General features: G+C 38.9%; 1 long non-coding RNA gene across 1 annotated transcript; it reads left to right on the top strand.

The window, feature by feature from the left end:
• Positions 1 to 1046: 1046 nt before the first annotated feature.
• LOC121035809 (uncharacterized) lies at positions 1047 to 7756 on the top strand. The gene is made up of 3 exons (XR_005793081.1): positions 1047 to 1084; positions 5911 to 5916; positions 7611 to 7756. It is a non-coding gene; the product is annotated as an uncharacterized LOC121035809 (long non-coding RNA).
• The last annotated feature ends 3044 nt before the right edge of the window (positions 7757 to 10800 follow it).

The following is a 10800-nucleotide window of genomic DNA, read 5'->3' as shown; positions in this document are numbered from 1 at the left end:
GGGGTTTCTATTCTATTCCATTGGTCTATGTGTCTGTTTTTGTGCCAGGTAAGTTCTTTTTTTAAAAAATATAATTTATTGTCAAATTGGCTTACATACAACACCCTGTGCTCATCCCAACAAGTGCCCTCCTCAATGCTCATCACCCACTTTCCCCTTTCCCCCACCCTCCATCAACCCTCAGTTTGTTCTCTGTATTTAAGAGTCTCTTATGGTTTGCCTCTTTCCCTCTCTGTTTGTAACTATTTTTTCCCCTTCCTTTCCCCCATGGTCTTCTGTTAAGTTTCTCAAGATCCACATATGAGTAAAAACATATGATATCTGTCTTTCTCTGACTTATTTCACTTAGCATAATACCCTCCATTTCCATCCATGTTGCTGCAGATGGCATGATTTTATTCTTTCTTATTGACAAGTAGTATTCCATTGTGTGTGTGTGTGTGTGTGTGTGTGTGTGTGTGTGTGTGTGTGTGTATACTATATCTCCTTTATCCATTCATCAATTGATGGACATTTAGGCTCTTTCTGTAATTTGGCTATTGTTGAAAGTGTTGCTATAAACATAGGGGTACATGAGCCCTTGTGCATCAGCACTCCTGTAGCCCTTGGGTAAATACCTAGCAGTGCTGTTGCTGGGTCATTGGGTAGTACTATTTTTAATTTTTTGAGGAAACTCCACACTGTTTTCCAGAGTGGCTGCACCAATTTGCATTCTTAACAACAGTGCAAGAGGGTTCCCGTTTCTCCACATCTTCACCAGCATGTATAGTTTACTGATTTGTTCATTTTAGCCACTCTGACTGGTGTGAGGTTGCATCTCAGTGTGGCTTTGATTTGTATTTCCCTGATGAGGAGTGACGTTGAGCATCGTTTCATGTGTCTGTTGCCAATCTAGATCTTTGGAAACGTGTCTATTCATGTCTTCTGCCCATTTCTTCACTGGATTTTATGTTTTTCAGTTATGGAATTTGGTGAGTTCTTCAAAGATTTTGGATACTGTCCCATTAACCGATATGTCATTTGCAATTATCTTTTCCCATTCCGTTGGTTGCCTTTTAGTTTTGTTGATTGTTTCCTTTCCAGTGTAGAAGGTTTTTATCTTGATGAGGTCTCAGGAGTTCATTTTTGCTTTTAATTCCTTTGCCTTTGGAGATGTGTCGAGTAAGAAATTGCTGCAGCTGAGGTCAAAGAGGTTGTTGCCTAATGTCTCCTCTAGGGTTTTGAGGGTTTCCTGTCTCACATTTAGGTCTTTCATACATTTTGAGTTTATTTTTGTGTATGGTGTAAGAAAATCGTCTGGTTTCATTCTTCTACATGTTGCTGTCCAGTTTTCCCAGCACCGTTTGCTAAAGAGACTGTCTTTTCTCCATTGGATGTTCTTTCCTACTTTGTCAAAGATTAGTTGGCCATACATTTGTGGGTCCAATTCTGAGTTCTCTGTTCTATTCTGTTGGTCTGTGTTTCTGTTTTTGTGCCAATACCATACTGTCTTGATGATTCCAGCTTTGTAGTTGAGGTTATTTGGGGTCTTTTGTGGTTCCATACAAATATTAGGATTGCTTGTTCTAGCTTTGAGAAGAATGCTGGTGCAATTTTGATTGGGATTGCATTGAATATGTGGATTGCTTTGGGTAATATTGACATTTTAACAATATTTATTCTTTCAATACATGAGCATGGAATGTTTTTCCATTTCTTTGTACTTCTACTTCCTTCATAAGTTTTCTATAGTTTTCAGCATATAGATCTTTTACATCTTTGGTTAGGTTTATTCCTAGGTATTTTGTGGTTCTTTGTGCAGTTGTAAATGGGATCAGTTTCTTTATTTCTCTCTGTTGCTTCATTATTGGTGTATAAAAATGCAATCGATTTCTGTACATTGATTTTGTACTCTGCAACTTTGCTGAATTCACACATCAGTTCTAACAGTCTTTTGGTGGAGTCTTTTGGGTTTTCCATGTAGAGTATCATGTCGTCTGCAAAAAGTGAAAGTTTGACTTCTTCTTTGCCAATTTGGATGTCTTTTATTTCATTTTGTTGTCTGATTGCTGAAGCCAGGACTTCCAACACTATGTTAAACAACAGCAGTGAGAGTGGACATCCCTGTCATGTTCCTGATCTCAGGGGGAAAGCTCTCAATTTTTCCCCACTGAGGATGATATTAGCTGTGGGCTTTTCATATGTGACTTTTATGATGTTCAGGTATGTTACTTCTATCCCAACTTTCTTGAGGATTTTTTAAAGAAAGTATGCTGTATTTTGTTAAATGTTTTTTTCTGCATCTATTGACAGGATCATATGGTTCTTATCCTTTCTTTTATTAATGTGATGTATCACATTGATTGATTTGCAAATATTGAACCAGCCCTGAAGCCCAGAAATGAATCCCACTTGATCATGGGGAATAATTCTTTTTATAAGCTGTTGAATTCAATTTGCTAGTATCTTGTTGAGAATTTTTGCATCCGTGTTCATCAGGTTTCTGGTCTGTAGTTCTCCTTTTTTTTTTTTTTTTTTTTGTGGGATCTCTGTCTGGTTTGGAAATCAAAGTAATGCTGACTTCATAGAATGAGTCCAGAAGTTTTCCTTCCATTTCTATTTTTTGGAAGAGCTTGAGAAGGATAGGTATTAACTCTGCTTTAAATGTCTGGTAGAATTCCCCAGGGAAGCCATCTGGTCCAGGACTCTTACTTGTTGGGAGATTTTTGATAACTGGTTCAATTTTTTTACTACTTATGGGTCTGTTCAAATTTTCTATTTCTTCCTGTTTGAGTTTTGGCAGTGTGTGAGCATTTAGGAATTTGTCCATTTCTTCCAGGTTGTCCAGTTTGTTGGCATATAATTTTTCATAGTATTCTCTGAAAATTGCTTGTATTTCTGAGGGATTGGTTGTAATAAATCCATTTTCATTCATGATTTTATCTATTTGGGTCCTTTCTCTTTTCTTTTTGAAAAGCCTGGCTAGAGGTTTATCAATTTTGTTTATTTTTTCAAAAAGCAAACTCTTGGTTTTATTGATATGTTCTACTTGTTGTTGTTTTTTTAATTATTATTCTATATTGTTGATTTCTGCTCTGGTCTTTATTATTTCTCTTCCTCTGTTGGGTTTGGGGCTTCTTTGCTGATCTGTTCCTAGTTCCTTCAGCTGTGCTGTTAGATTTTGTGTTTGGAATTTTTCTTGTTTTTTGAGATAGGCCTAAATTGCAATGTATTTTCCTGTTAGGGCTGCCTTTCCTGCACCGGAAAGGGTTTGGATTGTTGTGTTTTCATATTCATTTGTTCCCATATATTTTTAAATTTCTCTTTAATTGCCTGGTTGACCCATTCCTTCTTTAGTAGGATGTTCTTTAACCTCCATGCATTTGGAGGTTTTCCAGACTTTTTCCTGTGGTTGATTTCAAGTTTCATAGCATTGTGATCTGAAAGTGTGCATGTTATGATCTCAATTCTTTTATATTTACTGAGGGCTGTTTTGTGACCCAGTATGTGATCTATCTTGGAGAATGTTCCATGTGCACTCAAGAAGAAAGTATATTCTGCTGTTTTAGGATGAAAAGTTCTAAATATATCTGTCAAGTCCATCTGGTCCAGTGTATCATTCAGGGCCATTGTTTCTTTATTGATTTTCTGTCTAGATGATCTATCCATTGTTGTCAGTGGAGTATTAAAGTCCCCTGCAATTACCACATTCTTACCAATAAGATTGTTTATCTTTGTGATTAATTGTTTTATATATTTGGGTGCTACTGAATTTGGTGCATAGACATTTATAATTGTTAGCTCTTCTTGATGGAATTGCCCTGTAACTATTATATAATGCCCTTCTTCATCTCATGTTACAGCCTTTAGTTTAAAATCTAGTTTGTCTGATAGATGTATGGCTACTCCAGCTTTCTTTTGACTTCCAGTAGCATGATAGATAGTTCTCCATCTCCTCACTTTCAATCTGAAGGTGTCCTCAGGTCTAAAACGGGTCTCTTGTAGAGAGCAAATAGATGGGTCTTGTTTTTTTATCCATTCTGATACTCTGTGTCTTTTGATTGGAGCATTTAGTCCATTTACATTCAGTGTTATTATTGAAAGATATGGGTTTAGAGTCATTTTGTTATCTGTTGGTTTCATGCTTGTAGTGATGTCTTTTGTCCAGTGTGGTCCTTGCAACATTTCACTCACAGAATCCCCCTTAGGATATCTTGTAGGGTTGGTTTATTGGTGATGAATTCCTTCAGTTTTTGTTTGTGAAAACCTTTATTTGTCCTTCTATTCTGAATGACAGACTTGCTGGATAAAGAATTCTTGGCTGCATATTTTTCCTGTTCATCACATTGAAAATTTCCTGCCATTCCTTTCTGACCGGCCAAGTTTCAGTAGATAGGTCTGCTGCTACCTTTATGCATCTACCCTTGTAGGTTAAGACCCATTTATCCCTAGCTGCTTTCAGAATTCTCTCTTTATCTTTGTATTTTGCCAGTTTCACTATGAGATGTTGTGTAGAAGATCGATTCAAGTTATGTGTGAAGGGAGTTCTCTGTGCCTCCTGGGTTTCAATGTTTGTTTCTTTCCCCAGATTGGGGAAGTTCTCAGCTATGACTTGTTCAAGTACACCTTCCGCATCTTTCTCTCTCTTCTTCTTCTGGAACTCCTGTGATACAGATATTGTTCTGTTTCATTGACTCACTTAGTTCTCTAATTCTCCTCTTGTGATCCAGAATTTTTTAATCTCTCTTTTTCTCAGCTTCCTCTTTTTCCATAATTTTACCTTCTAATTCACCTATTCTCCCCTCTGCCTCTTCAATCCTCACTATGACCGCCTCTATTTTATTTTGCACCTCATTTCTTGCATTTTTAAATTCATCATGATGATTTCTTAGTCCCTTGATCTCTGTAGCAATAGATTCTGTGCTGTCTTCTATGCTTTTTTCAAGCCCAGTGATTAATCTTGTGACTACTATTCTAAATTCTTGTTCAGTTATATTGTTTATATCTGTTTTGATCAATTCCTTAGCTGTCATTTCTTCCTGGAATTTCTTTTGAGGAGAATTCTTCCATTTTATCATTTTGGCTAGTTTTTGGTCCCTTATGTGATTTATTTATTTATTTATTTATTTATTTATTTATTTATCTTTTAAATATTTTTTAAATGTTTATTTTTGAGAGAAAGAGTGTGTGAGCAGGAGAGGGGCAGAGAGAGAGGGAGACACATAATCTGAAGCAGGTTACAGGCTCTGAGCTGTCAGCACAGAGCCTGATGCGGGGTTTGAACTCATGAGTGGCGAGATCATTACCTGTGCTGAAGTCAGATGCTTAACTGACTGAGCCACCCAGGCACCCTGTCCCTTATGTGTTTTAAAAGCTTGTTATGTGCCCTGCACCTGTGAGCACTACTATATTAAAGAGGGGTCAAGGGGCGCCTGGGTGGCTCAGCTGGTTAAGCGGCCGACTTTGGCTCAGGTCATGATCTCGCAGTCTGTGAGTTCAAGCTCCGTGTCGGGCTCTGTGCTGACAGCTCAGAGCCTGGAGCCTGTTTCAGATTCTGTGTCTCCCTCTCTCTGATCCTCCCCTGTTCATGCTCTGTCTCTCCCTGTCTCAAAAATAAATTAAACGTTAAAAAAAAAAAAGAGGGGTCACACACTGTCCAGGGGCTGGCCCTTCAGGAGTTGTTTTTTGGAGTGTTAGTTGCTCTCTGTTGTTGTGACTTTGGTTACTTTATTCCCCTACTCATAGTGATGTTTTGGACCCTCCACCAGGTGTGCTTTGATTTTTCATTGAAGTAGCCCTGGAAAGGAAAACAACAGACAAACAAAAACCAAACAGAAAACAAAAACATGCAAACACACAAACCAAAAAAAAAAAAAAAATAATAATAATAATAATAAAAATAAATAAATAATAAAAAACCAGAAACACTAGGTACAAGTAAACAATGGGGTAGTGGCAGTGTTGATGGAAGAGGCCTTATCCCATACAAAGAGAGAAATGACAGGGACAGGGAAAAAGAAAGAATAAAAACTGACCATAGATACTATACGGCTTAATCCAGGGAGAAAGGAAAATAAAGAAGGAGGCAGGGAAAGAGAAGAAGAAAGTCAAGTTATCCAAACAGAGAAACTATATGGCTTAATCCAGACAGAGAGAAAGGAAAATTAAGAAGGAGGTGGGGAAAAAGAAAAGAAGATAAAATTGTCTGGACAGAGAAGCTATATGGCTTAATCCAGAGAGAGAGAAAGGAGAATAAAGAAGAAGGTGTGGAACGTGTATCAAGAAAATGGATTAATTATGTGTGTTTAAACAAACCAACAACCAGAGTAACCAGACTAGAGGAGGGAAGAGATAAGAAGGAGAAAGGGAAGGAAGAATGTATCTATAGAATAAGAATTTCTGAGAATTAAACAAGGCAATGCAGCAGCGCAGGTCTGGAAGAGGGGCCGTCTGGTTCCTCAGCGGCTGTCCCACTGCAGTAGATACTCAGTTACCAGGCTCGGAGGGGCGTGGTTTGGTGTAGGCAGGTCCCGCCTCCCCTGTGGGTGGGCTGTCCAATTCCTGAGTCCCTATTTGGGTGGTGGTGGTGGTGGTGGGGAGAAAAATAGCGACCTTCCCAGTCTCTCCTCCACAGACCCGGTGTCCCAAACCACTCTGTTTGAGCTGTCCTCACTGTGCTGCAGGTGCAAATGAGGCAGTTTGTCTTGCTCTGCCAACTCCTGTGCCTGGCACTTGGCTGGGATTCAAACTCTTGCTCGCTGCACCCTGGTACTCAGGAGGCACAGTTCTGTGGGGCCCGATATGTGGTCCCAGGACAAGACCTGCAGCACTCCAGGGAGGGGATTGCTTTCTCCTACTGTGGACTGTGCCCCTGACCTAGCCATTGAGCCTGGGGCTGGCTCCCGTCCTCCCCAGTTGTGTGATCTGGGCAGCCAGCCCCAGTCCCAAGAAAGCCCCACAGAGATTGGATCTTTCTCTGTCCCTGTCCGAGGTTTTTCTCTTGTCCAGATACAGTCCCATGCTTCCCCAGCTACTCTGTCTCTTCCCTTTGTCTCTCCACAGAAGCAGACCCCTCTTGTCTGTTCGTTTTATCTCTCCCAGTTCACAATCTTGCACCGATGGCCCATCAGGTTGTCCTGGTGGGTCCCTGGAAGCACAACTGTCTCTTTTCCTCCTGGATTCTTGGGATTCAAAGTCCTTTTGTTTCAACGCTTCTTTGAGAGAAGAGGCAAGTTCAGATCCCCCTACTTCTCCACCACGTTGGCCCCTCCTCTGAATTTGGTAAATTCTTTATACATTTTGGATACTAACCCTTTATCTGATATGTTATTTGCAAATATCTTCTCCCATTCCATAGGCTGGCTTTTAGTTTAGCTGTTTCCTTCACTGTGCAGAAGTTTTTTGTTTTTTAAGTTTATTTACTTATTTTATGAGTGAGAGAGTGCATGCATGAATGCACCAGTACGGGAGGAGCAGAGAAAGAGGGAGAGAGAATCCCAAGCAGGCTCCATGCTGTCAGCTCAGAACTGACATGGGGCTCAATCTCACAAACCAGGACATCATGACCTGAGCCAAAATCAAGAGTCAGACATTTAACTGAGTGAGCCACTCAGGCACCCTTCCATGTGTAGAAGCTTTTATCTTGGTGAAGTCCCAGTTCATGTTTGCTTTTGTTTCCCTTGTCTCCAGAGACATGTCTAGTAGAAGTTGCTATGATTGAGGTCAAGAGGTTGCTGCTTATGTTCTTCTCTAGGATTTTGATAGTTTCCTGTCTCACATTTAGAATTTATTTCTGTGTATGGTGTAAGAAAGTGGTCCAGTTTCATTCTTCTGCACATTGCTGTCCAGTTTTTCCAACACCATTTGTGGAAGAGAATGTCTTTTTTCCGTTGGATATTCTTTCCTGCTTTGTCAAAGATTAGTTGACCATATAGTTGTGAGTCCATTTCTGTGTTTTCTATTCTGTTCCATTGATCTATGTGTCTGGTTTTATGCCAGTAGCATACTGTTTTGATGATGACAGCTTTGTAATACAGCTTGAAGTCCAGAATTGTGATGCCTCCATCTTGCTTTTCTTTTTCAAGATTGCTTTGGCTATTTGGAGTCTTTTGTGGTTCCATACAAATTTTAGGATTATTTGTTCTAGCTCTGTGAAGAATGCTGGTGGTATTTTAATAGAGATTGCATTAGGTGTGTAGAATGCTTTGGGTGGTATAGACATTTTAACAATGCTTGTTCTTCCAATCCATGAGCATGGACTATTTTTCCATTTCTTTATGTGAGGTTGAGGAAGTCTTAAATGTCAACACTTCTTTGGTAACCAAACTGCATTTTTAACATCTGACCACTCTATTTGTTAAAATATATGTTACTATGAGTCATGATAACACTGTATATACGTTTTATTATTATAGAATTAGACAGATTGTCTCCATCTAGTCCAGGATCTTGACTGAGATGAGCAGAAGAGAGTTTCTAAACAAGTCCAGGAGAAGACTATTAATTTTGGGCTGACTGCTGAATTGTTAGTTATACCTTTCAGTTGCACTGGTACATTGGACCAGCACAGCCTATGGGATGAATCATAATTAATCTTCAACTAGTTTATTAACTTATCTTTAATTTCTCCATTAAATTTATTCTTTGGAGCAACTTCTATTCCTTTCCCTGAATGAAATTTTCATTGCGCTAGAATATTTCTGGCCATTCACAGGTAATACAGTCCAGAAATTAAAATGTCTGCTTTCATTTAATGATAATTCCAAACGTGCCTGGGTAGCTCAGTCAGTTAAGTGTCCAACTCTTTTTTTTTTTATTTTTTTTTTAACGTTTATTTATTTTTGAGACAGAGAGAGACAGAGCATGAATGGGGGAGGGGCAGAGAGAGAAGGAGACACAGAATCGGAAGCAGGCTCCAGGCTCTGAGCCATCAGCCCAGAGCCCGACGCGGGGCTCGAACTCACGGACTGCAAGATCGTGACCTGAGCTGAAGTCGGACGCTCAACCGACTGCGCCACCCAGGCGCCCCGAAGTGTCCAACTCTTGATTTTGGTCCAGGTCATGATTGCACAGTTTGTGAGTTCGAGCCGGCAGTTCGAGCCTGCTTGGGATTATTTCTCTTCCTCTCCTTCTGCCCCTCCCCTGCTTGTGTGCACACACGCTCTCTCTCTCTTTTAAAATAAACAAACTTAAAAAAAAATAATAATTCTAAATGAAAATTGAGGGTTCTCTTCTTTCTTGCTAGAGTTTCAGGCAGGAAGCTTGAAGTCAAGAAGAGGTACAGGGTTGGCTTATTTTGTCTTCTATCATGCCTCTACCTTTCCATTACTTAGCTATCTCACTGGGGTTTGGGACCCCTGGGGGCTGATGCAGAGTGAGGGAAGAGAGATAAAGGAGAAAAGTTTTTATGTGACTAACACTCTCAAAGATGGTCATCTAAGTCTCTGGGGCAGCAGTTATTTATCTTCCTCACAGCTTTAAAGAAAATAGCTTTGTTGATATATAATTCACATGCCAGCTGATAGTCAACAAAAAGAAACGAACTACTGGTACATAAAGAACATAAATGGACCTCAAAAATACTATGCTGAGAAAAAAATATTGTGCTGAGTGAAAGAAGTCAGATATAAAAGGGTATGTATGTGTAATTTAATTTATGTGATATTTGAGAATGGGCAAAAGTAAACTTTAGTGATAGAAATCAGATCTCAGTGATTGCTGAGAGCAGAGATGGGGATGGATTGGCTGTAAAGCAGTAGGGGTGGACCAAGGATTTTGGAGAAGGGAACAGAATTATTCTGTATCTTGATGGGGTCATAGTTACATGGCTATACACGTGTCAAAACTCAAAGGATTGTACAGTAAAATGTTTGAATTTTATTGTGTGTAAATTATAGTGTAATAACAATTATTTTTAATTAATTTAAAATTTTTTTTAATTTTTCTTAATGAAAAAATATAATTAGTATAACCTAAAATTCATCCTTTAGAAGTGATTTTTAGTATATTCCTAGACTTGTGCAAATATAGTGACTATCCATTCCAGAAAATTTTCATCAGCCCAAAAAGAAAGTCAGAAGAGAACAGAAGAGAGAGCTGAGAAGTAAACCTTTACAGAAAGGGTCAACTAATTTTCTACAAAGGTGCCAAGAATATACAATGGGGAATGGAGAGCCTCTTCAATAATGGGAAAACTGGATATCCACATGCAAAAGAATGAAACTGGACCTTTATCATATGTTACATACCAAAAACAACTCAAAATGGATTAAGGACTTAAACATAAGACCTGAAAATGTAAAACTCCTAGAAGAAAGCATAGAGGGAAAACTCCTTGACATTGGTTTTGGCAATGATTTTTTATATCTGACACCAAAAGCACAAGGAACAAAAGCAAAAATAAACAAATGAGATCTGCATCAAACTAAAGTGTTTCTGCACAGGAAATTAAATAACCAGCAAAATGAAAAGGCAATTTGTGGAATGGAAAAAAATACTTGTAAACTATATATTCAATAACTGTATATCCAAAATATGTAAGCAACTCTTGCAACTCAATAGCAACACACACACACACACACACACACACACACACACACACACACTTAAAAATGGGCAAAGGACCTGAATATTTTCCAAAGAAGACATACAGATGTCCAATAGGTTGAAAAGATGCTCAACATCATTAATCACCAATGAAATGCAAATCAAAAGCACAATGAGATATCATCTTACATCTGTTGGAGTAGCTATTATCTAAAAGACAAAAGATAACAAATGTTGGAAAGTATGTGGAGAAAAGGGGACTCGTGCACCATTGGT

This window comes from Herpailurus yagouaroundi, unplaced genomic scaffold (assembly GCF_014898765.1).
Source record: "Herpailurus yagouaroundi ecotype Mexico unplaced genomic scaffold, PumYag 162, whole genome shotgun sequence".
NCBI lineage: Eukaryota > Metazoa > Chordata > Mammalia > Carnivora > Felidae > Herpailurus > Herpailurus yagouaroundi.
This window is presented reverse-complemented; position numbering and strand designations above follow the sequence as displayed.